The sequence below is a fragment of the Elgaria multicarinata genome, chromosome 9, assembly GCF_023053635.1.
Source record: "Elgaria multicarinata webbii isolate HBS135686 ecotype San Diego chromosome 9, rElgMul1.1.pri, whole genome shotgun sequence".
In the NCBI taxonomy this organism is placed as follows: Eukaryota; Metazoa; Chordata; class Lepidosauria; order Squamata; family Anguidae; genus Elgaria; species Elgaria multicarinata.
In genome coordinates, this window is record NC_086179.1 from 68,220,641 (window position 1) to 68,247,853 (window position 27,213).

Below are 27,213 nucleotides of genomic sequence, written 5' to 3' on the forward strand. Positions count from 1 at the left end.
AAAATGCAACATTAGGCGAGTTCACCTCTTAATTTGAACTGAATTAATTTCTACCCCTTCCCTATACTGCCTCCAATGTGTCTGCCCCAGAAACTACAGCCTTCACTTTCCAAAGAACCAAGAGTGAGAGCTCCCCCACTCTGGTTCATCTCTCAAGGAGAAAAAGAAGACGTAAAAGAGAAGACCGATATATAGCCCAGGCATCTGAACTCTAGCCCAACGAGGCATGCATTCAGGAGGTTAGGAAATAATAAATAATAATAATAATAATAATAATAATAATAATAATAATAATAATTTATTTCTTACCTGCCTCTCCATTTTGATCAAGGCGGGGAACAACATCAAATATACAATACATAAAACTGAATTAACAACATGATATACATTGTTAAAACATCCTAAAAACATTCTAAAAACATCCTAAAATTCCCCTGGATAGGCCTGCAGGAAGAGATCAGTCTTGATAGCTTTCTTGAATGCTAATAGACTGTCAAGTTGACAAGTCTCCTCCGGTAGGCCATTCCACAGTCTGGGAGCAGCGTAAGAGAAGGTCCTCTGGGTAATACCCATCAGCCTAACTTTGACTGACTGAAGGTGGGAACATGAAGGTGGGACCAGGGACATGACTGTTTGCCCTTACCTCCGCACAGTCATTGGATCTGGTACACAAAGCTTCAACACATATACTCTCATCTGCACGATCTGTGCATTCCTTTTCTTTCTCTCTCTCTCTCTCTCTCTCTCTCTTCAGGGTACAGATAATGTGTACAGGACCCTACACTCCTTTCAGTGTACATGTGTAGGGGCTTGTGCACATAAAATGCCTTGAGGTTCCCTTCCCCCCACCTCCCATTGTTCATTCCTACCTGGATTGAATACCTGAAAAGAGCTTCGGTGAGTAAAGCCTGAAGCCAAGCTTTGATGATAGAAATCGTTATATTCCTTCAATATAAATATAAATGCAATAAATAAATAAAATGCTAGGAATGATGGAGAATAAGAAATCAAATCTAAAATCTGAGCCTTGTCTATTAGCAGACATTACAAGAGAGCAAACCAATGAAATCTTCCAGAAAAGGTTTCATTTGGGGGAGATTGAATTTAAGCTGTCAGCCAGTTCCCCTAGGAGAAGAGCTGAGAATGTGTGTTTTGATGTATAGGAAAGTGCCATCTTCTGTGCATATTTTTCAAAAGTGTGCACTTTTCTCCAATGACTAAAGTATAAAATGGGTTTGGGGGTGGGGGAATGTGCATTTCAGAGCATACATTTTCAAGCAAAGCACATTTTTGAACCTGATCACAATTTGCGAACATTTCTTGGGATGGGGGGGGGGGGAGTGCTTCTGTTTGCATTTGAGGTTGCAAACAGGACACGTTCACATAATCTGCGTACAGATTAATCTGCGTACAGATGAAAATTTCATTCATCCCTAGTTAGTACATCCTGTATCTAGGTTCCTTTCCTCTAGGCTCAGCTTCAATGAGGAAGCAGACAAGCGGCCAAATAGGGCATGAAGGACGAAAAAGGGAACAGGGACCCCACGCAGCTATGCAATTTTGGAGAGAAACTTCATTCCAAATGATCCTAAGCACATCTAGGATATGCAAGAACAGAACCAATATATTAAGCGGAAAGCAATTTGGCAAAGATCCTTTGAAACATTCTACAAGAAAGCTTTAAATAAAAGAAATTGCAGTGGTCCTTTGTCTAAAATTTGGCCCTCTGAGATCATGTTGTCTTCCTTTAAGTCTACACTGACAGTCCATTGCGTTCTGCACTATATTGAGAATAGTGGCGATACGGCTTCATGATCTCCACATTGTGAACGTTGTGTGTAGCCCTTAGAAAAGCAACGATAGGATGTGGCAACTGTTTCATTTCAGGAAGCGCTGCTCGCTCTTTCAATAACCTGCTCGGAAGAAAGCATTTTCATTTCTCTGCGAGCACTGCTGGGACTGGAGCCACAAGCTGCGTTTTTAAGGTAACCAGTAGCACCTGAATAAATAAGCAAACAAACAGAGCAGATAGCTAGGAATAGATTAAGCAAATCGAGAAAACATGGCAAGAAGGGAATTGACTTGTCAAACAGCCTGCCATCTGCAATCTCTTCGACAGTGCAGCACAGTTGGATAATTTATATCAGATGCATCATGGAAAGAAAATGAGGGGGTGGGGAGAGAGGAGGAGAGAGGGAAACAGGAAGAGCAGACAGAGAGGGACAGATCATTGAAAACATGTCCTTTTTTTAAAAAAAAAAGAGCTGTTTTAAATTCTAACATGTGAAGCTAAAATGACTGCACTTTTGGAATCCAGATATAAATCTAACCCCCCTTTTAAAACAAAATTAATATGGGTGTCAGACCTCCTGGTTGACCCTGATCAGGTTTATCCTAAGTACTGAGCTGTCCGAGCTGCAAGCCAAAAGCAGGAAGAGAGGACTGGATTCTGTAAGAACATAAGAAGTGCTGTGCTGGATCAGACCAAGGGTCCATCTAGTCCATCACTCTGTTCACACAATAGCCAACCAGCCATTGGCCAAGGAACAACAAAGCAGGACATGGTGCAACAACGCAGAGCCAGGTCGACCCGCAGCAACACGGCCTGAGCAACATGGCCCGAGACTGTGGAAAAACCGGGGGCAAAGTGGAGGGCTCTATCTCAGGGCAAGGGGTAGATGGGGCTTTATCCCAGTTCGCCCTGGGATAAAGCCCCATCTAGCTAAGGCCCTAGTCAATGGCTACTACTAAATTCAATAGAACTTATTCCCTAGTAAGTATCCTTTGGTCTGCAGCCTAGCAGAGCAATCGTATACCTGTCTTCTCAGAAGCAAAATCCACTCAGCTCAATGGGGCTTACTCCAAGGTATGTTGGCATAGGATTGCAGCCTTAATCTTATAGCAATGCATATTTTATTTAGTTTGTGACTGCAGTAGGCAAGCATGATGAAATATAGCCAAACAAACACTCTAATAGCTTTACCTAATTATACAGTACTGCTATATCAAAATCACTTACATTTCAAAAGATCTCTAGCACAGGAGATTATATGGTGTAATCTAATTTGAAACATGGCATTTTGCATTTCCTCTTTCTTATTGTCTTAAAAGAAGCTTAAAATAATGGAAAATTTAATTCATTGGCACACAAAAAAAAGTCCTCTGGAAAAGCAACTAAAATGGAGTAAATATCTGAACTAAACAATCTGAACAGCTATTAAATGTTAATGGATTTTCAGTTTACCATGGAGTTCTCTCTAACTACATTACTTCTGGAAATAAAAGCTTGATAAAAAGAAAGCTTGATTAAAAGTGCAACATTGGTTTTCCACAAGTTACATTCTAGGGAAAGAAAGAAAAGAAAGAAATCATTACAAAGGAAGTTGAGAATGATACTCTAAGAGATGTGATCTGTAAAAGATATATACATTGAACTATAAATGGGATCCTTTCACAAGGACTGCTCATTTTCAAATTTGAGAGACTACAAGGGAGAATTCATTCTGACGCTGTGCTGAAGCCTGTCCTAAAATTTCCCAAAAGTTTTCTTTCCCTGTTTTTGCTGCCTCATTCTCAGTGCACTTCATAATAACCTCTTTTGAATTTCTTTTTGGTGGTTTTTTTTTTAGCAGGCCTTATTGCAAGATGGTCAGGGGTGCTTGCTTGCTTGCTTGCTTCCTTCCTTCCTTCCTTCCTTTCATGTCCCAGCTCTCTGCAGCCTCCTGAGCGGCCCACACTTCCTAATTTGAAAAGGCCCCATGGGCAACCAAAGCACTGGTGAGGGAAAAGTATGCAGGCAACCAATACAATTTTAAATATTCAGAAAAGCTGTCTAAGGTATTAGCTAGACCTAAGGATTATCCCAGGCAAATGGAGGGGTCGCCCCTCCCTGCTCCCGGGATCTCCTGTGGCTTTAGCTAAACCTAAGGATTATCCCAGGCAAATGGAAGGGTCGACCCTGCCTGCTCCCGGGATCCCCTGTGTGTCATTTGCATCATTTGGATGCACAGGGATGATTCCGGGATATACGCCTGGTCTAGCCATGGCCTAAGATTCCACTGTCCCTCTTTATCAGGGACAGTCTCTAGTTTCTAGATTCTTCCCAACTAAAGAATTGATCTGATTTTAACTGTTTGAGAGATGTTAGAAATGCCTTTTAAAAGCATTGTTTATATGAGATGTGAGAGTAAATAATATCATTGCCTTCATGTGTGAATTTCAGTTGTTCTATATCTAGTAAAATAAAATCACTTGTGAGATTAACAGTGAAATCTTAGGCAGGTCTTCTCAGAAATAAGCTCCTATTGTGTCTAATGGTACTCACTCTACTTATTTTGGAGTAAGTACATAAGGCAGCAACCCTGTATGCACTTATCTGAAATTAAGGTTGCGACTATACCAGCTGTTTATTCAAGTCATCCCTACCAGGCCACATGATGAACAGCTGATCCTGCAGTGATCTCAGGTCTACCCCTCAGTTATTCAGGAATATCGCTGACTGGTTTTGTCATGGTTTTTCCAGCTATCTCACTGCAATTCTGAAGTCCGCAGCTGGTGTGCCCTCCTTAGTGAAGCTGTTGCTGTTCAGTGCAAGTTCCCGGCTTAGTGAACAGCCAACCCACTATCAGGGGTGTGTCCAGCATTTTCGGAAGTGTGCAGGAGTGGACTGTCCACCATTTTGGCCCATTTTTATTGGTTATCGGCATGTTTTATTGGTTATCAACGTGTAGCCCATTTATTCCAGTGGGCTAACTTCTGAGTAGATATGCACAGGGTTGCACCATAAACCTTCTCAAGATGCTTTAAAAGTAGCTGTTTCAGTGAGTTTATTACCACCACAACCTGCTTCAGCCAGCCATATAGGACAGGCTATTCCGGAGTAAATGAGCAGCAGAGTGTTCTGCATTGTGTAACACTGGATGCTGGGTGCTCAGCCAGTATGAAAACAGGGCTGAAGTATCTCAGCTCTCAACATGAGGCATATTTTAAAAATGTGATTGCCCTTTTCCCAGGAAATATTAGTATTTTTTTGGTGTGCTGTTCATGAAGAAGACTGCAAAATGCAATCTAATTTCTAATGAAATCAAGGGTAAAGGAGACCTCCCTGTTAAGGGATTCCCCATTAGGTTTAAATGGTAGAAGCTGTTCCATGAACATATTTTGTTGAATGGGCAGAGCTGCCATGATTTTGAACTGAATGGAGATATCCACTGAAGCAGGATATCTATGAGCACCTCAAGTCCATGTCTTGGACCAAACCAATGCCTCAGAAATGAATCTTATTTGCACTTAACAACACCTCAGGAAGAACATCTTTTTCTTGCTTGCTCACAGCAGGCAGGTTCCTGAAATTGTATTTTTCTATATCACATTTGTATCCTACCTTTTTCTCAGGGATTTCAGGGCAGCACATATAAAATTATCCCATTTAATCTTCCCAGTAACCTTATGATGTCTGTGAGGTGAAAGAGAGAGTGGCTGGCCCAAGGCAGCCTATGAGCTTCACAGCTGAGTGGAGACTTGTTCTGCTTGCTCATTTTATATAGAGTCTAGCTTATTCAGTTTTAGATATTTATTAAAATATTTCAATTTATGCTTTTTGGCCCAGTGGGCCTAACAAGGCAACTTGAAAGTCCATTTTAAAATATTTTAAAGTACACAATGCAGCAGAGCATCCGTGGACAACTTGAGTCCCTCCGAATGTTTTTGCCTACAATTCACATCATACATTATCATTGATTACGCAGGCTAGGGCTAGGACTGGGCAAGTGAGCAATGTCCGAGCTGGCCAAGATTCTCCAACCATCAGCTCACTGCTCTACTCTCCCCAATTTGTGCTCATGTTTGCGATCACAGTTCGTTTTGCACAAACAGGAAAACTGGGCAAAGCGAACAGCTATCCAACATGAAAGCGGCGCAAACAATTCCCAAGTGTGCACAAATGTCCGATAACAGACTAAAGCACAGGTGATTTAAAATGTGTGCATTAGGAGAGAGGTGCAGGATTTTAAGAAAGTTATGCATTTTTCAAGTATACATTTTGAGAAAGTGAAGGCAAGTTTGCGAATCTGCGAACATTTTCAGAGGAAACACGCTCCTGTTGGTGTTTGCATTTGGGACTGCAAACAGGGTATTTTCGAATGCTGTGAACTGAACTGGAATTCTCAGACATCCCTATCTAAGGAGTTGTAGGCCAAAACATCTGGAGGGCTACAAGTTCCTCTTTCCTGCAGTAGAGTAAATAAGAGGTAAAACCCGACAAAAGATGGAGTGCATTTCTCAACCATCCCTTGCAGGCAGCAACTCTGATATTCTACCTTGTCCCACACACAGATTCAGGCCTGCTCTTGAAGTAGATAATTAGGAGTTAATACCTTTCCAAGGTGGATTAGATTCATTATTTCTGTATAATTTACAGAATCTTATTTCTGTAAAGATCAAAACACTAACGGATTGGCTCAGCATGCTTTCACGCAGTGGAAAGAGTGGCTATTTCCAAGCTTTTTGACCCAGGGTGATTCAGCGGTTAGTTGTTGTTTTAAAACATGCACACAGAAATTATTAATGGCTGCATGCTGCTGAAATATAATCTAATTTGAATGTAGGTTTCATCTCAATGGCATCCCTGCATGCCCATAAGAAAAAAAATGCAAAGGAGAAAAACCTGTCCACATCCATTTAGATTTCATGTGACAGGAAAAATGCACCTTCATTTATCTTAAGAGGTCTGGTGGGGAATTGAAACTATTTAGTTAAGATCAGTGGTGTGGTGCTACATTTGGAAGTGTGGGAGTTCATCATAGCAGTGTACATACACAGAGAGAGAGAGAGAAAGGGAGGGAGGGAGAGAGAGAGAGAGAGTACATAGTACACAGTATAATTTCAATTTGTTAGAACCGGTATAATTGTAATCTTCTGCATAATACCTGGGAGTAAACTAGGCATGTGCTCTGCTCTGATTAGAACCTGAGAATCAGAAGCGAATTGGCCTGCTCTGCCTTGCCCAGAGGTGGAGTAGAAGTGGGCCACGGACCCCTAGAAGCAAGGCGAAGAGAAGTGCCCATTTTCGGAGCAATCCTCTTTCCACGGACCGATCCGATCGCCATTTTGAAACATTTCGCCCATAGGATTGCATTGCGGAAAAGAAAAGGGGATAACTGTGTTGTTTTTTAAGCTATCTTTCTGAAACGTCTTGTGCTTAGAGAGTCATGACTGGGGGTCATTTTGAGCCTACTCTCAGCTCTCTGCGTGGTGCAGTTCACTTGCTAGAATTTTTTAAAAAGTAGGGTAAAGGCTGGAAAAATATTACCTTTTCGATTGCTGAGGGGCAGAGTCAACTCCCGGTCATGATCACATGATCCCAAAGTTGGAGGAGGGGATAGGCAAAACGGGTAACTTGGGATTCTGGGAACTTCTCTTTCTTAGTCTGAACAGAGTTTTCCCAGTGTTTTTTTAAAACAGTAGCTCCACCAAATGCACAAACACAACCTGAAATCATACTAACAGATAGGAAACACACAGCAGTGCTACCCACCCTAACTTTGGGGAACAACTGAATAGATGTGGTGCAAGGGGATGAGCTCCCCTAGGGCATGTGGACGTGCCCTCACTCTCCTGTACTTGGAGGGCCATCAGAGCCCTCCAAAGAGTAACCCAGTGAAGCAATGCCTATCATGAGTTGAAGTGAGCGTTTGCTTCTTAAAGACTTGTACCTAGACAGGACCAGTCAAATTGGCAGATGCTTCCCCCTTTGGGCACGTCCACCACCCCCTTGCTAGTAAAAGACAGATATAGCCTTTTTTAAAAAGTTCTTATTGTTGTTTATTCAGCAACACTGCTGCTTTTAATTCCACCCCTCCTTTGTTTGTTTGTTTGTTTATTTATTTATTTATTTATTTATTTATTTATTCCATTTTATATGCATTACTGGCTTATCCTTGGCTCACTTCCTTATGCCCCCAGAAATGTCTGCTGCCTGCCTGCCTTCCCTCCCTCCTCCCCTGCCTGCCTTGCAGGGATGGTTTGTGTCTGGCTTTGACTCAGGGGAGAAGTCCTTCCTGCGCTCAATTAGACTTTTGGAAGTTCCAAATCTATTTTTCAAGTGTGGAAGAAGATTCATATTTAGGTTGATCTCTACTCCCCAATTCATGGCATCTTGGGATTTCCTTTGAAATGGCCCCATTGAGCTGTCTGCAGGTTTAAGCTCCGCCAAAAATCAGGGGATGATGGGATTGCCTTGTACCTTGGCATGATTGTGGGTCTAGATGGCATCTGTGACTGTGCCCACTTCCCTTTTTTTATCTATCCAAATATCAGAGAACAGTCCACATCTGCAAATGGGGTGCCCGATTTTCATGAATTCCCCAAAAATCAGGGGATGATGGGACTGCCTTGAGTCTTGGCATGCATATGTATCCCTGGATAAGCTATCATGGTGGTGAGTTTGAGGTTTCTAACGTGAAAATTGATGGAGCTATTGAAAGGGGTATGAATGGGGTGCCCGATTTTCATAAATTCCCCCAAAATCAGGGGATGATGGGACTGCCTTGAGTCTTGGCATGCATGTGTATCCCTGGATAAGCTATCATGGTGGTGAGTTTGAGGTTTCTAACATGCAAATTGACGGAGCTATCGAAAGGGGTATGAATGGGGTGCCCGATGTTCATAAATTCCCAAAAAATCAGGGGATGATGGGATTGCCTTGAGTCTTGATGTCCGTGTGTATACATCCATGAGGTGTCATGGTGCCAAACTTGAGGTGTCTAACTTTAACAGAAAAAAAGTTGTATACTTTTTTAGCTTAATGCAAGCCTATTGGGGGGGGGGAAACGGAGCTCCGATCCGGAGCTCCGCAGCGGAGCGGAGCAGACATAGGCGGAGCGGGGGCGGAGCAAAGCGGCCTGATCTGCAAATCACGGATCTGGAAGAGAAGCGGAGCGGGGGCACTGTGCACACCCCTAGAGTAAACTCCACTGAACTTAGCGGTGCAGTGTTTCACCTTGTAAAACAAACTTAGCTCTAACAAAAGATCTTCATCCATCTGAAACACAGCCTTTACATTTTGATCAGAAATACAAACCATCTTTCAAAGAAACATTACCATTTATTCATTTATTACATTTCTATATCACCAAATAACCGAAGCTGTCTGGGAGGTTCACAAGATTTAAACTTCTGTGCTGAGGTAGGAACCCTATCCAAGAGATAACCTCTGCTTGATTGCTTTTCCTCATTCTCTGACTTCATGTCTCAAACAAAAGTAAAACTATACTGACCTGTCTCAAACAATAGTAAATGATCATCTCATTCATTTGCTAGAGCAAAGAGGGTCTGTCAATTGTCACTGACAGATGACATCACTGCTCCTGCTCTAAGAAGTCCTCCAGCTGCTGCCTCTGCTGGAGCAGCTTTGAGGTATGCTACCTTCCTCCCTCCAGATGTCATCTGGTCTACAGAAGACTGGTGAAGGGTCATTCAACCCTCTACCCTATATTCCCCACTCTTGCACTATAAGCTTGCAAATAACATTTTGTGGGGGCAAATTGATTGACTTGTCCTAACGTCACAATAGATCTGTGTTTCTCTTGCGGATCAGTCAGCTGTCAAGCCTAGATTTACAAAGCATGACTGACTGTGATACCACAGGGTCTGCGGCTCAGCTCAAGAGTTACGATGTCCCTTCTGGCTGCCATTGGCTCAACATTTTTTTTACGTCACAAAAGAGCTTTGGTGTGCCCTTTAGGTAATTATAGACCATCCCTGCAATATATAGAAATAGTCAAGGGTGTATTCTCTCAAGCTACCAGAGGGGGCAATAAAGAGCACTACATAGTGTGGTAAAGAAAATTCTAGAAGGCTGAATAAAGAGGTTGTTGTTACAAAGACAAGATGGTGTTGGCCTATTTGTGAGAGACCAGAGATAGAACAGGCCTTTAGACATACATTTGTGTAACTTGAGCTATGAAGCACACAATTAACATTTGCCTTCTCCCTATTACCACCAACATCACCACCACCACCCATGCTTTACAACAGTGGGGGGAAACAAAAATCAAACACCCATTTGCCAACCCTGATTAAAAACAAAACTATGAGTATGGGCAATTTTTGCATTTTAAGCTTGCGTAAATCATACCACCAGCATGACCACAGGAATAAAATGGAATTTGCTTCCGCTGCCTTGATGATAAACATATTTCCTTGGGAATAAGCACCATTTTATTGTAGAAAAGTATAGTATTCTTTAAAAGTAATACAGTGAACATCTCTAACCTCAAACTTGCCAGCCATCCCCCTTCCTATAAATCTTCAGAAATAAGAAAGAATTCTGTGGCGATCAATGTCAGCTGGCCCAGATAAAAAAACCAGTCCTGTTTGCCAAGGGCCTATTGCCTGCCAATCTGCACTACTGGCTGTAGGCAACAAGGAGTCTTTTTGATTATGAATTCTGAGGTTTATGGGCAACTCTTAGGCTAATTTCAACAGCACCGGAGTGTAACATATGCCGTGGGCTTTGGAATGGCACCTCCTGGGTGCAGATTGGTTGAAATTCAGTATTTGAGTAGTATATTAGAAACAGACAGACAGTGGGATATCTATACTAAATAAATAAAAAAAAGTATTTTCCAACCAGCATTTTTGTATCTTTTGAAATGTTCGATTTTCTGGTTCAGTACCATCAAAGGAAAACTTAAATTTTTGCTTCTGGTTTTATAACACTTATACTGCACACTTAGCAATGTAATCTATCACAGTTTCATGAGACTCTATAAAAGAACCTGGAGAATGCAAGCCAACTTTACTGGAGTTCTGCAGTAACTTGGGAATCTACCATCTTTCCATTAACAGCTGTTCAGGGCCAAAACAACCTCTAGTCACAGTATATGCACTTCGTGCAAAGCTATGACACATTTTCAATATTTACACTCAATTCAGGTCTAACTACATTAGATACAGTAGTGCTGGCACATTGTTGGAGTCTTTAAAATATCTTAGATTGCCTTTTGATTTATCTTTAATATATCACAAATTATTATGCATTACTAAAGATCACTCATTATGAATGTATGTTCCTCAAGGAATGCTAAAATCAGACTTTATAAGGGACACTTAATGTTCAGTGGAGAATCATTTAGTCACATGTGTCAAGCTGATATCATAAATGAATTTTTGGTCATTCATTATAGTGTGTAAATCTGTTCTAAGAGACATGTTACCAGTGAAAACTTTTGCCCATTATAAGAGGTTCGAAAATAAGATAGATGCTATTAAATTGTAACCTGGCACTCATCTCCTAAATCAGGGTTAGGTAATGTACTTTGGACATCTTTCTTGGCACCCATCAAAATGCCCTACTGCTCCCACTTTTCTTTTTTTTAAAAAAAAAATACATTTTCTTTCCGGCAATGGAGATTGCTGTGAAATAAATTTCTGTTGGTGCTGAAATCTGTGGGTTCAAAGGACCCTACCTTTGCCTTTTACTCAGTGTTTTGGGCAGGTTACTTGTCCTTTGCCACACCTCCCATGGCAACCATTTTAAGGTGATGCCCAGGACAATTTCTCAAATTGCCAAATCTTCCCATGGTCCAAAATGATTGCCTACCTCCTTCCCAAATGTACGCAATGGCCTAGGCTGGCATAGCTATGGCTTATTGTCTGCTTGGCAAATTAGATGCTCATTCATCTCTGCTGCCTTATAAGACACAATCTCAGTATTAAATGACTAGCAAACAGCACTGCAATATTAATATGCCTGCTGAATGGCTGTTCTCCAGTTTTCCAATGCAAAGGCTGGATCCAAATGACTCCCTTAATTTCACAGGCTTGTTTGGGGACCTTCCACGCATGTCCACGTGCAGCAGAGAAATTCAGAGATGGGGGGGGGCTCAATCATACCACTTCAGCTCCTACTGGTGGCACCATTCCCTCCACTTTGGCAATGCTACTTCATTATATACCATTGTTCTAGAGATGTGGGGGGGGTCAGGGGGAAGAATGGCTTCCAGCAACTATCAGAAGGTCCTCTGATGGTTACAATACATCCCTGGCTTTTGACCCACCCATCCCAAATTAATAGAGGTTTCAGCCCCCATTTGCCACCCCCAATTTGAGTCAAAAGTTCTCTCATGAGAATTTTTACCTCAGCCCTACCAAGAACTACAAGCAACCATTTATCAAATGATAAGTTATGAGTTTGAGGAGAATTTCCCACTCTCTTCTTCCTGGGATTTGTCATTGGGGGGTGGATGTATTCTTTGTTTCTAAGGGACAAAGAAACACCTCAATCAGGAGATAAAGGGCAGGGCTAGATGAGGGGGTGGAGGGGGATGACCTCGTGATATGATGATCGCGAGATCCTCCCCCTCAGTCTACACGCAGCGCGTGACGACCCAGGAGGAAGAGGACATCACGCTTGCCATTTTTCGGAAATGAGCACAGGAGCGCTTGTGCGCAAAAGGTAAGTTAAAAAAACACACCTCCCACTCCCCCCTGAGGAGCTCCGCAGCCCATGCCCAGTTCCTGGTTCCTCGTGGTTACTCATGAGGAGCCAGGACAAAAACGGGATGCACATCCACATGTCCCGCGGTCTTGGGATCATCCCAGGACCGTGGGAAAAATTGGGATTAAAGGGTAAGGTGATATTCCAGGGAAAGGGAGGGATCATCCCTCCCTGCTCCCAGGATCCCCATGTGGATGCACGAGGATGATCCCAGGGTGATCCCTGGGATATTGACCTGTCTAGCCATGCCCAAAGTGGCTATTGCCTCTGGTGAAGAGTTGTAACTTCCATAGCTATGCCCGTCCTACGCAACTGTTACCTCTAGTAAATCATCATCACCATCATCATCATCATCTCCCATTTTTTACTACAGATAAGTGCCATGTGGAGGAGAATTGTAGCAGGGGAGAGAAAGATTAAACCTTCTCACCCTGCATGCTGTGGCCCTGATCCACATCAGCCCTCAGCACTTACTTTGGAATGAAACAAAAACTCATAGAGAGTGGCACACTGCGAATTTAACTTAACAAGTTGTTTGACCCTTAGTCAGACTGCTTGTCAGTAGTTATTGAGAGCTGATTCACACGTTTGGCTGGTTCTTCAACTCTTAGGACAATTTCACCTTCGTCACCACAAAAGTGTTTTGTTGGAAAGCAAGGCAATGATCGAGCAGGCTTTTCAAACATGATAGTACTTTATTGCAACATAATGTGCCTTGAGTAAAACTCAACCTATGGGCAACTGCAGCAAGAAGAACCATGGGAGCTTTAAACCATAGTACACTTAACACACATCCTCAGGGAATCTTTCCTAGAATGAATCTAGTAGCCCTCGCCATAAGAACTTAAGAGCACTTCCTGAAAGGAACACTTACGAAGGAATGATTCTCAAGGGAAAATAGGAAGGGAGTGGAATCAGCAGATGAAACAAATGAGGAGCAAGAAGGCTGGCATCACAGGAAAAACACACACTAGAGATGTGAAGCAGAACGGATGCCAACATTTAAAGTCTATTCCAGTGCAGAAGGATACTTTTCATTTAATTGCATGCATCACCTGAAAATGCTTGACTAGAGTATACACTTGTATAATTAGCATGTGACACTTCAGAAGCACGACGCAATTCAATAGTAACTCATTCCATTAAGTACACAATTTAGGGAGCTGTTTTAGTACCATTTAATACCATCAAGGAAATAAATGTAGACTCCTACCATTCCCATCTTGGTGACCAGCACAGTAGCTTAGAGGGCATAAGGTGGAAGAGGTTCTACTGGTAGATCTTTGGTTGATTTGCATTAGATTAGCAAGGTTCTCCAGCTCCCAGTTGTTTAGCAATCTAAATGTTTAGATTGAAATTAAACAGTCAGAATCCATGAGCTGCAGTAATGTAATCTAGATTTGTATTTCTGTATGCCATCGCAGTGCATGGCTCATAGGGTTCAATAGGCGATTGGTTTTTCCCCATGAGCCACCATTTTGCATCTGGCTCCAGTTAGTGGATGTCAGGGTTCTAGTAAAAAGCAAAGTAGATCCTGAAAGCCTGAAGTCTGCAGTCCCATGGCCTAAACTGTTCTTCAGGATTTAGATAGCAAAATGGATCTAGACCTCTACAAAAGACAGAGCACTGCCACTGGCTAACAGCCATATGACAAGGACCCATGGTAAAGTGGCACAAATGATGGGTCAGGAATTCTGACTAGGACACATGGAATGTCCTCCCAAGGGAAGCTCACCTGGCGCCTATGTTGGGGTCTTTTGGGTGCCAGGTGAAAGCATTTTTATTCCTCCAGGCTCTTTAGCCTTCAGGGGTTTGTTTGTTTGTTTGTTTGTTTGTTTAAAAAATGCTATAGAGCAATTTTAGATCTTTGCATTGGTTCTGCCTTTTGTCTTGCTTCCTATGTTGGTTTTATTCTGCTTTACATTTATGTTTTTTTATATATTATGTTTTCCTATGTTGTTGTATTGTTTTAGGTTTTGTTTTGGTTAATGAGTGGTATAGAAATTCAATAAATAAATAAATAAATAAAGTTGGGATGAAGTATGTATACTTAGATTGCAGTCCTGTGCAAAATTGGATGGGTCCAGTAAATCTCATAAGATTTGGACATTATAGGTACACTGAACTAAGTTTTCAACAATACCTCAAGTATGATTTATAATTTAGCCTCACATTTTTCCATCAGTGTAATATTAGGGGGAAAGCATTTTACAGTATTTTGTTGTATATATATTTTTCTATTGGTATACTAGTATAGGTGTTGTTGTTTTTCCTTTGGGGGGGGGCTTTTACACTTAAAAACATCCTAAAAATAACTTCATAATATTAAATAGTAAAATATTGTTTAAAAAAATAAAATAAAAAGCACTCTTTATGAGCTACTGAAAATCACTGAGCAATATACCACTAGATCCCAATCTGAGCACCCCTGAGTTAGGGGATACTAGCCTCAATTTTTTCTATGATGCTGATGGGGTTGCAGCCTAGGCCAGCAGTCCCAGAATTTTCCTGCTGCAGTAAAGCACACCTTTCCCCATTCCATGCCTGGATATGCTTTTAAACAACAATTTCCTCTTATCATGTGCAAAGCTCAAACCTAATGTGTGATCAATGAATAGTTTCTCAGGCCATAGCTAGACCTAAAGTTTATCCTAGGATCATCCAGGGTTCATCCCTGCCTGAGTGCTGGATGCCCTGTGTAGCACTTAGATGAACAGGTTTGACCCCAGGACAATCCTTGGATAAATGTTTGGTCTAACTACAGCCTAAGACTTCTGCTACCTCCCAATATGGGACCTTGTGAAAGTTGTTGTGCAGGCTATTGAAAGGACAGTAATCCATCCATATTGCATTTCTTAGCATTTGGATCTTTGAATTGCCCTAACCTTCTACCTTAACTCAGCATTTAATGGGATTATTTTGCCATCAAAGAAGCCCGGGTATTTGAGGCTCATGTGGCTGTGAATGCATAAGGGAGCAGTTAAGAGTCAAATGTGAAAGCATTAATATTGATATTCCTTCAGCATTTAACGGAGCATCCTTAACATTGTTTTGAAGCAGAAGGGCTATGCATGTTGTACAGCATAGCAATATGGAGAATCAATTTATGCCTGTGTTAAAGACATATTTAAGCATAATGTATTGGCTTCACTTTCAGAGGGATAGTCTGAACTGAGCATAAGATGGAGTTGCAAAGCAACTGTAATTGTGTTTTGACAACAAGCAAAAGGAAAATGTAGTATCCTGATTGAATACAGTCTGCTATTTCAGTTCTTGCAACAGGCAGCAGTTAGAGGTCAAGGTGTTCTCTATCTACTTCATATTAACAGTCCAAGCTGTGCTTTAGCCTCGATATTTTGTAGGATGTATTGAAGATCATTGTATATTGCAAATAATAAAATGCTAAAGATAATGAATTGTATGCAATGTTAGTCCCTCTACTTAAAGTAGAACATGGAAATGAGTGGGATTAAAATTAGTCTAACGCTGAATACAACCCAATATTTCTTTTTGGCCTCTTCCCAGTCCCTTTACTGAGGAGTATTTGGAGCCAATGCACACAACCATACTGAGACTCAGGCCTTTGCTAGACCTAACTGAAAATCTGGGGGAGAGGAGGGGAGACCTCGTGTTGTGAATAATGCGAGACCTCGCCCTCGTTTACACATAAGGCATGACAACCTCAAGAAGAGAGGCGTCACGCCCGCCATTTAAAAAAAAAATTAAAGGGCCGGCTGAGCTCGAGCGACTAAAGTTAGGGGTGTTTTTTTTTTAAAAAAATGATTTTCCCACTCCCCCCACCCTAGTCCCAATGGGCACAGCACTCCTGAGGAGAGCTGCGCCCCATGGGTGACTCCCGGCTCCGTGCAATTAATTGCACGGAGCCGGGAAAAGCCATGGAAACGGGCCACACACTGGCGGTCTCGAGCTCAAAGTGTAGGGCTGCATCCCGGGGCCAGGGAGGGATGATCCCTCCCTGATCCCGGGATCCCCTGTGCATCGTCTGGACACACAGGGGCAATCCTGGATAACTGCTGGTCTAGCTAAGGCCTGAGAGATGTGGGATGTGGTTTAAGTTCTGTTCATGCTGAAATGGTCAATAACTTTTTATTTAAGTACTATTCAACCCAAACCATAATCACTAAGGCAATGAGCCTTGTTGTGGCATGGTGAATGTAGGCTGGGGCACTAGCCATGAGAATAAAGCAATCACCCAGCCTTAGTAGCAATACCCAGGCCACATCTGCTTACCTCACATTCTCAAAACTGAAAGGTAGTTCTGCTAGGTGAGGTAGTCTAAGGCCCTTTCTATACAGTTGTTTTCCCTGGGGTTGTCCCTGTGTGTCCAAATGATGCACAGGGGATCCCGGGGTCAACTGGGGATGACCCCAGGGAAACCCCGGGACAAGGGAAAACAGGAATTTCCTGGTTTTTCTGCAGTCCCTGGACCATCACAGGACCACGGGAGTTTTGTGGGCACCTGCCACTGCTTCATCCCACCTCCTCGCAAGTAAACATGAGGAGGTGGGAAACAGACATGGGGCATAGAGTTCTTTGGGTACTCCATGCCCATCAAGAGTGGGGGGGAGTGAGGTCAGGTTGATTTTTAAACTTAGATTTATGTTTAGAGCACAATTGCACTCATCTCCCCTATTTAGTCATTTATTTATTTATTAAAATGGCTGGCGCAACATCCGTCCTTCCTCCTGGGATGTCACACACGCATGTGGATCTAGGGGGAGGATCTTGTGAGCAGAATATCGTGAGATCCTCTCCCCTCCCTCCCGAAAGGCCAGCTAGGTGTAGAAAGGGCCTAACATGTAAAGTAGTTCTTTGCTGTGGTACAACTTCTTCCAGGTCAATTATATACTATTTTAGATCTTTGAGCATCTTTTTAAATTATGGTGTTAACCACTTTTGATTAAGGTGTGCATTTTGCATAGTTTTCCAGAGTGTATTCAATGGTACAGCTAGGTAGATCTGGGGCTCATCTACACCAAGCAGGATATTCCACTATGAAAGCGGTTTATAAAAGGCAGGAGCCACACTACTGCTTTATAGCAATATTGAAGTGCACTGACAACTGTTGGGGCCCATGACACATCTACACTAAGCAGGATGTAACACTATGAAAGTGGTATGAAAGCATTATATGTATGCGTCAATGGGCCCCAACAGTTGTCAGTCAGTCCACTTCAATACTGCTATAAAGTAGTAGTGTGGCTCCTGCCTTTTATATACCACTTTCATAGGCCACAGCTAGACCTAAGGTTTATCCTGGGATCATCCAGGGTTCGCCCCTGCCTGAGCACTGGATCCCCTGTGTGTCACCTAGATGAACAGGTTTGACCCCTGGACAATCCAGGGATAAACCTTAGGTCTATCTGCCATAGTGGGATATGTAGATGAGCCCATAGACTTCTGAACTAAATAGTCTAGGGTGACCATATGAAAAGAAGGACAGGGCTCCTGTATTAACAGTTGTATTGAAAAGGGGATTTCTGCAGGTGTCATTTGTATATATGGAGAACCTGGTGAAGTTTCCTCTTCATCACCACAGTTAAAGTGCAGGAGCTATACTAGAGTGACCAGATTTAAAAGAGGGCTGGGCACCTTCAGCTTTAACTGTTGTGATGAAGAGGAAATTTCACCAGGTTGTCCAAATATACAAATGACACCTACTGAAATTCCCTTTTCTATGCAACTGTTAAAGATACAGAAGCCCTGTCCTCCTTTTCATATGGTCACCCTAAAATAGTCTTACCCCAACACCCTTTATGGCAATGTGCCTGGGGGCCCTGGACATATACCTTAAAGCCCTGCCCCAATGGCACCACTTAGCATATTCATTCTTAAAACACACACATTACTGTTGCTTGTTTACATTTTCATACACCATAAGATACTGTTAAATTCCAGAATGTGGGACCACAGCACCTGGATATAAGAAAGGGTTATGAAAGTGGTCTATTAAGCTGCTTTCTGGCTGCTTTAAAAATTTTATCCATTCTTTTATTGGTTAGTAGCAGGCAAAAATGTGTCTTCCCAGGTGTAAGAGACTAGGAGTTCCAAACCCTGCAATGGTTTGAGGCCTAGCAGTAGATGCTTGGAGCTTGGTACCACAAAACCAATTTCATTTCCTTTACTATCACTTTCTTTCTGAGCGGTGCCATAAAGAGAGAGAAAGATTACAGGACCATCTGCAAGCCTGCAGGCTGTCACATTCATGAAATTGTTTATAGAGTATCATAAGAATGTTCTTCCATGCAACTGAGAACAGTGGTAAACAAAACTCAGAAGTAATGCAAAAGCAAGGATCTGTATGGATGGAGAGTAATCAAGGTGGGAGACTAGACTCTGAGCTCTTTAGTTATGGGATTAGAGAGAATGAGAGAAAACAATGAGAAGGAAGAAAACGCATCAGCACATAGAGGTGATACCCACATACATGGGGATGGAACCCAGTGGTACAGGGGTATAATCCAACTGTAAAAGGAAGCCTCTTGCATGTACATCGAAGTCTCTTGCTACCACCCAAGACCAGCTGCACAATGTCCACCTCAAGGTGACATAACACAATCCGTACTGCCACTGTATCATATGCTCAAAGCAGGAAATTAAAGTACACACAGAGCTGATAATTCAAGCTGGTGGGCCCTGCCATTGACTACAGGTCGAATCACATGTATATTACACAGACATACAGATTATTTTTAAGGAATAAAACAGCTTACATTATAAACCTACCGGGCGAATGAATCAAATCCTACAATCTTGTTTCATAGATATATAAAAGGCAGGAGCCACACTACTGCTTTATAGCGGTATTGAAGTGCACTGACAACTGTTGGGGCCCATTGACACATACCATATACCACTTTCATAGTGCAATATCCTGCTTGGTGTAGATTAGGCCATAGTCTCCTGAGTGATAGGATGTTCTCAAGAAAGCCTTTTACAGGATCCATTTTCTTTTAAGTAGGAAGTCCTGGAGATATAAGATGCCCTTTTTATTATTCAAATGTGCAAGCTGAGCAGACAGGAAAGTAGGTATGCACTCAGCCCCATTCAGTTATTTTTCTTCTCTTCATGTTGAAAACATTGCCTGGACAGAGATTATGTGTCCTTGCAATGGGTTTGATCCAGCCATTGTTTTCCCTTTTGGACCTACTGCTATGCCTTCCACACCTGGGGGGGGGGGGCTTGTTTGCAGAGGAGAAACCTGTTGAGTGCAGGTTGTCCCTGTGAGCTAAAACCCAAGGGTTTTAGGTCACATGTAGGAACAGCCTACATACTTTTGACAGGCTTCCCTTCCGGAGACCAGCCTCCAATACTTGAACAGTGCCAGGAAGGAATGTGAGTATGTTTGGTTAACTTCGGTAACTTCACACTTTTGAACCACTATTGAAACTGAAACTCGGCTGTTCTTCAAAATGTGCACCTCTCTGAATTTTGCAATAAAGTTCTCAGTCAAAAGCACACAGAAAGGTGCATATTAAGGAAAATGATGTTTAAAATGCATGGTATTGGGAAAACTCTTTGCAAAAGAAAAAGAAGTTATCTTGGTGTGAATGCATGCAAAATGAATGTGTTAGAAGAAACCTGCAAAAATGCTTATGAATTTTCCTAAGATTTTTTTTAAAAAAAGTCTCCAAGTTTGTAACAAAACAAACTTAAGACTAGAGAAATTCTCAAAGATTGGGAAAAATGAGAAACTGGTGGAAACCAAAAGAAACAGATTTGTCTGACTATTCGTAGGCATGACAGTGGGGACAGGGTGAGCACATGCAGTCCTTCTCTCTCTCTCTCTGGCCACAGCTAGACCTAAGGTTTATCCTGGGATCATCCAGGGTTCGCTCCTGCCTGAGCACTGGATCCCCTGTGTGTCACCTAGATGAACAGGTTTGACCCCTGGACGATCCAGGGATAAACCTTAGGTCTAGCTATGGCCTCTCTCTCTCTCTCTCTCTCTCTCTCTCTCTCTCTCTCTCTCTCTCTTCATGTGATGTTAATTGCATGGAGAGAACACCTGAACAAGATAGACTGAAAGCCTTATAAGGCAAATGAATCCTGCCAGACTTGCTTAAGAACCTCAAGCGTCTTTCCCCTTCCATAAGCAATTTCAGACGGTCTTCTCACTCGCTCTCTTTCTCTTTGAGTCTCGGCATACACCCTACTGCAGAACATGATGTTTGGACTTGGCCCAGCGGTAGGTGTGGCCAACCTCCCTATTTGATCCTAATCCCCCATTGATTAACATTCATCATTCATAAGTAAGCCACTAAGTACGAAAATGTACAAGTAGACAACAATGTTCATATTATGATTTGACTTGTTACATCTTAAAATAATTAGGTATTGGGGACTGATTGTAAGAGGGTGGAGGTTTTTTTGGTTGCCCTTTTTTAACTTGCCAGAAAGAAATTGGCAGAGCTTCACAAAATATTTAATACATTCAAAACCATTCAGACTCACACTTGCCTCTCATTACAGACGTTTTTACTGATAGTTAAGGGATGAAAAGGAGGGAGTGACAGTGTTAAAAATAAGCAGTGCATCATAGCAGCCTTAGTACTGGGACCTTTTCTCGCTTAAACTTTTGCTTAAATGTTAAAAGTCCATAAAATTGAAGATGGGAAAATTGCATTCAGACCCAAAAGCACGTTCCATCGATTCAAATAATGACAGGTTTTTCTTTCTTTCCAAGCACTAGATAATATGGAGTTGTCATAGCAATAGTCCAGTTATGATGGCTCATATATATTTAAAACATCAGTAACATTTGTTCAATAATCTTACGTTCACCTTGGCTCAAGTGAATACGCATCATAGGTATCTGGGTCTAGGAGAGTATAACAAACCTGAGGAGGGATTGGAAAATCAGTTGTGCGAGCTTCAAAAGAATCCTCAAAAGAAATTAATCTGAACTTCCATGAAATGATCTACAGGAGACTGTCATTAAATTGATTGATGCTTTGCTCAAATGCACCAATATCTGCCAAGCCAATATACCAATCTTTGCAGGATGATATTAAAAGTCTCTGCTAGTGGCAAAATATTAAACACATGGCACAACTGAGTACATCTGAGCATCATTTCATTTCAGTTCTCTTCTATTTTGGGAATGACGCTTGTAGCACAGAAACACAAATTTCTCCTCTCTCTTCCCCCCCCCCCCCGTAGTGCTCTCTATAGTTGCAGTCTTCACTCTCGGCAAACATCTGGCCAAACATAATACACTTTCACACCCACTCCAACTGAACATTTGAATGGCGCTTTAAAAAACATGATTGTCAAACTTTTGGTGAGTGTTGAAGAATTTAAAAAATAATAACAATCAAAAGGAAAGATTATCGAATGCAAACAATACATCACAAGTAGTAATTTCACCATCACAGTGTCCCTGGCCTTTATATCCTAGAGTGTCATTCCAGAACATCACTGGAGGTTGCCATGGTCTAGGAACCATTGACCTGAGAGACCTGAGAGTCTTGTGTGTTTTGTGTGTGTATATATATATATATGCTATTTCTGTGTATTTTCATATATATATGAAATATATATATTCCCAACTTGGTGTTCTCCAGATGTTTGGGGTTTCAACTTACATCAGCTCCCCCCACCATGGTCAATGGATAGGAATGCTAGGAGTTGTAGTCCACAACATTTGGACGGCACCAGGCTGGGGAAGGCAGGTGTAGAGCAATATATAGTGGCTACATCCTTTGTTGTAGAGTTGGCTACATCGTTTGTCGTATAACATGCAGTTATTTGGTCGTGGTGCAGTGCAACATTTACTGCCATGCATGAGTCCTTCGATCTTCATTGTCGCACAGGACACCAATGCAAAGCTCCCGGAAAACAGCAGAGGCTGTTTTATAGCAACAGTTCATGAAGCACGATGCCTTTCCCCTGTCAGTTGAGATTGCTTGTTTAATTTGTGGCATCATGGTTCATGGATTCGGGCACCTGTACAGCATGCAGTCATCTATCACATTCCAGGCAATGACAAAACACCAATAGCAACAACACAAGTTCCTAATCCAGAGAAAATGTAGATATGACTAAGGGCCAAAGTAGTCATCGCACCAATGGGGGAATCTCCTTACAATGCATATAGCAGCTTCAGAAGAGAGGTATTCCTAAGGATCTCAGCAGGGAAATAAAAGGTTAAACTCCTACTCCCTGCCAGCTGTGATCCCAAAAATTATCTTCCCACCCACCCACACACTGGCTGCTAGTGCTTTGTAGAAAAATGTGCACTAGATGTGATGCACCTTGCAACACATCTAGTTTGGCCCTAAGGCTGCACACTTACTAGGGAACAAGCACTTTGAATACAATGGGACTTACTATTGAGACAAAATGCATAGAATTGCATTGCCTGTCCCACTGAAAATAATGAAATGTAAGTTAAACACACCTAACCAATTTCAGCAGCTTCAATAGGACTTAGTCAGGACTAACTTTAGCTGGATTGGGCCCACTGGGCCAGTCCTGCCATTTACAGTGTGCAAGTGGACCCTGCTGCTTGCAGACTGACAACACTCATTTCTGGAAGGGGTATAAGGGCTCCGCTGACCCCTAAGGGGTCATATCAAACTAGTATAGTCTAAAACCCAGGCATATGTAGCTCATCCATTATGGCACTTAAAGACATTCCTGAAGGTTAGGGATTCAAATCGAAGTCTAGGTCAGTCTGGTACGGGGATGCAGGATCTCTTTCAGTCCAAGGGCTGGATTCCATTTTGGAGAAGCTCTCGGAGGGCATATTGCGGTGCTGGGCAGAGCTAAAGGCAAAAGGGGCAGGTTCCAAAACAGCATGTTTTCACTTAGAGCTCTTATTGCCATTAATTAAGCCTTAGGAGGGACATTTCAGCCTTCTTGGGGGTGGGGGATTACACAAAAGCTGGGAAACTCCCAAATGATCAGTGGCCGGGGAAAGGGCCTTCTGGGGATGTCTGGAGCCCTGGAGGGAGGGATTGCAACCCCTGGGGACTGTCATGGCTCCCAGACCTGAAATTCTGTATGCCTGGTGTAGTAGTGCTCCACTTCCATATACGAAATGGGTATTTATTTATTTATTTATTTATTACATTTTTGTACCGCCCAATAGCTGAAGCTCTCTGGGCGGTTCACAAAAATTAAAATCACAATAAAAAAAACCAACAGGTTAAAAGCGCAATTACAAAATACAGTATAAAAAGCACAACCAGGATAAAACCACACAGCAAAATCGATATAAGATTAAAATACAAAGTTAAAACAGTAAAATTTAAATTTAAGTTAAAATTAAGTGTTGAAATACTGAGAGAATAAAAAGGTCTAGACCATTTATTTGAAGAAAATCAAATGTCATAGGCTACTGAACGTAGATATCATCTATTACATTTCAGGCTATGTCTAAGGACATATGGCTCACGCAACTGGTGAAGGAATAAAAGTTAAATGAATTTCATAAAGGTAATAGGATACTCTCCTGGACAAACATTGATCTAAAGGGATTTCTTTCAATTGTATATTGTAATAGATCATGGAACCCACCAGTTCTGACATCATTTTTTAAATCTCTTTGTGGATTCCTCACATGAAACTATCTGAATAGAAAGCATAACATCAGAACTCAAACCCACATGGATATTTTGGGAAAGGACTGTGAATAGATATCTAGACTCCTATCAACTTATGCTTGCATATTTTTTTTCCTGGGCAGAAAACCCCCAACCCAACTGAATTTTCAGTTCCATCATATGTTCTTCTTTTTTTCTGTGTGTGTGTTCCACCAGAAGAATAATTTCAAGAACACTCCTGTGGAGGAAAACATTATTTCAGATATTTGCCAATGCTGGCATATGAATGTTGGAGGTATTGCCAAGATGATTTAAAAAGACCAATTTCATGTCATCAGCCTAAATCCAAATTCATTTTATATTCATAGATTCATAAAATTGAAGGTCAGGAGGGACTATCCAGTTTGACCTCAAAAATAAATAATGGCTAATGAAATCTACCCAGAAAGATCCACATGGAACTCTCCCCCCACAAAAACTCCAGAAGTGTTTTTTTTAAAAAAAAATCACATTTTCTTCTTTTTCTGTTAGTCTTAACCAACAATAAAATACAAATAAAAATATTATATTGCACACATAGCATTGATAACTTTATAAGTTAGGCAGAGCAGTCCAGCCTATTCAGCTAAGCAGAGGAATGACACAGGGTGGCTTTGGGGAGCGGGCAGTTATATAGCAGTCCTCTTTTTGTTACTTGTATTGAAATATGAATATATATAAGTGATGTATCTCTGAAGGTATTTTTCTTTCATATTAGAAGGAAGAAGCAATGTTCAAGATTGATCCCCCTATAAACATTGGGAAGAGGGAAAGAGGGAACATTCAACATGTTGGAGAGCCCCAAAATGAATATGATATATCGTTTTTATGTGTCTGAATAAATATAATTTATTAGAATGAAATAAAATATCCAGCAGTGAAGGTAATACCTGAGAAATGTGAGCATTGCCTTTCTCAGCGGCAACAGGATTAACTTGTAAATTCAGGACGCTTGCTGCATTATCAACCCCGGCATGGCCCCCATCAAACTTTCTCATAAGTCATAACCACCACTTAAATTTCCTTGCTAATTAGTGACAAACGGAGAGTATTGAATAAGCAATTTATAAAATCTGCTAGTGAACTATACATTTTAAATGTGTCAGTCATGCCCTACTGCAGCAGAAATATAATCGTCTGTCTGGAATGTATATTATGGGTGCTATTTCCTGGAATGCATGCAATTTTTGTAGTCCTTTTGGTTTATGGAATAACATGATAGATGTCAGGCATTGGGTTTGTTGCTGGAGTCTGTGGTATTGTTGTGATCTTGTTTAGAAATGAGTGAAGAGAAATCACTCCCTCTAATAATAAACTCAGGTTGTGGGTGCCAATGGGATTAAAGCCCAAATGGACACTCTGAAAAACAAGTATCAACATGCTCAGGGGAACCTCAAAGTTTGCAGAAGTACCAAAAAAAAAAGGGTAACACCCCCCTCCCAATACACACACGATACAGCTCAATGCAGATTGAGCATACTTAGTAACCATGAAATGCTAAATATCAGCTGGAAAGGGGGTGGGATGGAAAATTCACAGGGGTGGAACAGAGTATCCTAGAGAACAGCATGGCTGGCTGGCACCCTGTAGAGCAAGAAAAATTAACCCAAGAAGTTATGGGAGTTAATTATGAAAACAAATGATAGTCCTTAGGACAAAAAAAAAAAGACTTCATGCCAAGAATAAGAGGCGTACCATCCATTCAGTCTTGTATCCAGTGTCTGTATCTAGATTCTAGAAGGTAATGAAAACTGTTGGGAGCATGGTTTTCTCAGAGTAAGATGAAAGCATGTTTGAAAAATGGACCATGACTAAATTGAAGGGTGGTGGCTGTCCAGGTTTCCCCTGTAGAAAAATAGAAAGGAGAAAAACCCTACATATTTGGATATGTAGAGACTGACTAGCCGGTACAATATGAGCCCTGGGGGCATTTTGTCACTCATAGAGACCATAAGAAGAGCCATACTGGATCAGGTCAAGGGTCCATCTAGTCCAGCATTCTGTTCACAGAGTGGCCAACTGGCTGCTGGTGGGAAACCAACATACAGGGCATGAGTGCAACAGCACCCTTCCACCCATGTTCCCCAGCCACTGGTGTACATAGGCACACTGCCTCTGATACTGGAGGTAGCATATAGCCATTAGAACTAGTAGCCATTGATAGTCTTCTTCAGGAATTTATCCATCCCCCTTTTAAAGTCATCCCAATTGGCGGCCATCATTACATCTTGTGGTAGTGAACTGCATAGTTTAACTATGTGCTGTGTGCAGAAGTACTGGGGCTTCCTTCCTTACTCTTCAGCTTCCCATTCTATGCACCCTCCATCTTGTTTTTCATATTGCTTTGAATCCCTGTCATTCCAAGTGATATCCTGTCTAATAATTACATTTGGCATCTGTAACTATTTGCAAACCTCCTCATTAACCATCTAAAAGTATAAGAACTATGTAAATTACTAATTATCACTATCCAATTCCATGTTTATTGTAAGTTATATGTTGTAAGTAACACTTTATGTTATAAAGTGTGGGATTGCATGCACCAGTCATGAGCCAGTTCCCAAAGGTTGAAAATGCTACAACAATTTTCAGTTTTCTCCAGTTGCAATGTCTATCTATCTATCTATCTATCTATCTCTATGAAGCTATCTAGAACAGCTTGCCTCTCTGCTTTCTGTCAGGATTGGCTCAAGCTCTCTGGTTTGGCTTTTGACTGATTTCGATTTGGAGGTGGAGCTAGAAGAAGCTCAGTTGGGACAGAAAGTTGGGGCAGGAAATTCTTTAAGACCCTCTAGGAGTCAGCAAAGAAATTTCTTAGGGGGTTATTGGGCTAAGTTAAGCGACTGTCTTCTCTTTTTTTTCTGTGGGAACTGAGTTTTTATCAGAGGGGCCGGAAGCAGCGGAATTGACAGATGCCAGGGCCTGCTGCAGAGTTGAGCAGAAGGAGCTGAGAATAGGTGGGAGATATCCTGCCAGTCTGGCTGCCCATCAGACATTGGGTCGGGAGGATCCTCCCTAAAGGAAGGAGCCCAGAACAAACCCATCCATTAGTAGCAAGGCAATTGCCCTGCTTTAAATAACTCCCTTAACAAAAGCCCTATTTAG

At 41.7% G+C, this 27,213-nt stretch overlaps 1 protein-coding gene across 1 annotated transcript in view; it reads left to right on the plus strand.

Moving 5' to 3' along the window:
* Positions 1-27,213, plus strand: part of KCND2 (potassium voltage-gated channel subfamily D member 2) — a 339,757-nt gene that overhangs the window by 198,121 nt on the left and 114,423 nt on the right. The gene's annotated exons all lie outside the window — the stretch shown is intronic.